General features: G+C 37.9%; 1 non-coding gene across 1 annotated transcript; it reads right to left on the bottom strand.

Annotated features, from left to right (window-relative positions):
- Window positions 1–1554: 1554 nt before the first annotated feature.
- trnav-cac lies at window positions 1555–1627 on the bottom strand. Its single transcript has one exon. It is a non-coding gene; the product is annotated as a tRNA-Val (tRNA).
- Window positions 1628–2166: the final 539 nt, after the last annotated feature.

Consider the following 2166-nt stretch of genomic DNA (forward strand, 5'->3'; position numbering starts at 1 on the left):
TTATATGTCCTGAGGACAGGATGTTCATTATGATTCAGCCTGTTGTTTAGGAGAGATGGGTTGGCTGCTCACTAACTCACCACAGCAGGCTTTTGTTTGCCGTGGTCCATTTACTTTGCTGCACATCTCATTATTCTGCTGCTCTTTGTTGTTTTTGTTTGTTTTCTTGTAATTTTTTTTCCATATTAGTTGTAATCTAAGTAACTGCACCCCGTTATGGAGAACCACCACAGCATGGTATCTGTGGCGCCGGCTTAATCCTGAACTGTAAATGGTAAATCCCATTAAAAGTGTTGTTTGGACCTCATCTGCAGCTGTTTCCGTCAGTGGCAGAAAATCGTGTAAAATGGATTCATATGTAATAAAAACACCATATGTTAATGCATTTCATTTGTCTTTTATGGTCAACTATTCAGACTTAATTTAAACTTATTTTTCTATATTTATTTTTTCTTTAAATAGAATTTAGATTGCTAGAATGTGATTTATATTGAAAATTATTTCTGTCATATAATACACCTTTTAGTTATATATCACACAAGGATATGATTTTAAAGTTTATTTTTATTTTTCCTCTTAAATGTTTTTCAAAAAATTTGGAAATGAAGTCTGACCAACAAAATATTTCTCTCATCTTCCTCTTGCCAATAGACTTCGTGGGCTTGTCAGGCCGCTTTCCTGGTGTTACCATGGGGACAGAAATGGCTATTTGCACTTATTTTGGCAGCATGGGCCTCCTGCCGGATCAAATCAGCATCTCTATATAGCTTCTTAACTTATGGTAACATGAAGTGCCCCAAAATGTCCTGGTGGACAGGAACACCGACAGCAATAAAATTACCGTACCTAATAAATGATGGGAAAACTTTTCCGTGAACGTCAGGGAGACGCACATGCATGTTGAACCCCTGCACAACAGATCAGTCCTTCATTCTGTTAAGGTTCTTATATCATCTTTTAAAAAATGGATGGATCAGGAGTGACTTGACACGAGCAACCTGGCAGTTGAAGTTTATTCTAGAATCTAACTTAGGATTATTTTTATTGATGATATGTGAGTCTGTTAAACCCTAATAATACCTGCCTGTTGTGTGTCAGAACTAACTATTTCCCCTGTATTTTATCCATTTAGGACAGTTCCTCTGTCAGGATAAAAAAGTTATCCGCATTATGCACGTAGCAAAGGGGAAATGAAAGAGAGCGGTATCCTGGATCAAAGAACATAGTGTAATATTTTGGTAGGGCTTGACCCATGATGTCTCCTCATTTACAAATGTGTATGATGTGGGATGCTGGAGTTTTATCAAATGCTTCTTTAACTGTGATTCTGGAATACAGTACTTCAAAGAGAATCGAACCCGGTTGGTGAGCTCTTCCTTCTCTACCCCTAAGCAAATTCTCTGGTCTGAATAAGTTTCTGTCAAAATCTGTTGTCATGTCCAATGCTTATGTAATACACATACATTAGGAAGTGTTATTCTAAAGAGTTTTTCCCGATGATCTCTTCTCAGGAAAAAGCTTAACGATGTAAACATAGAGCGATCCAATAAATAATGTTTCCGCCCGGTTTCGAACCGGGGACCTTTCGCGTGTGAGGCGAACGTGATAACCACTACACTACGGAAACTGTTATGCATGCAATGAACGATGTCAGGAATTATATTTAACAAAACTGATGAAGGTCGTTGTTTATGTTGCTATTTTGCTGTTATTTCTTTTTTTAACTCTATTCTTTCCATCCATCCATCTTTCAATCATGCTTATCCAAAGCGGGGTCGCGAGGGGTGCTAATGCCTATCTCCAGCTGTCTACGGGCGAGAGCCCGGGTACACCCTGGACAGGTCACTAGGGTGGCCAGATGTCCGGCTTTAGGGCGGATGCTCCCCTCCGGTCCGTCCAGATCAAGACCCGCTATTGCAATCGCACCAAACAGAAAAAAGAATGTAGAGAAGACCCGGTTTGTCAAATTAAATTATAGTAAAAACAGATCGGTATCTAGAAATTAGAGCATAGTTTGTATATATTCCCAAAAACTAAAACAATAAATTTAGATTTTATTTCCTGGCAAAACATTCAATTCGGTTTATCCATTAAAGAAAAAAAAATTTGGAATTTTTAATCAATATTCTAATAATTGTAACAAAGTATTATATCCATAAATGTCGC

The sequence above is a fragment of the Cyprinodon variegatus genome, unplaced genomic scaffold (assembly GCF_000732505.1).
Source record: "Cyprinodon variegatus isolate N-32 unplaced genomic scaffold, C_variegatus-1.0 Scaffold256, whole genome shotgun sequence".
In the NCBI taxonomy this organism is placed as follows: domain Eukaryota; kingdom Metazoa; phylum Chordata; class Actinopteri; order Cyprinodontiformes; family Cyprinodontidae; genus Cyprinodon; species Cyprinodon variegatus.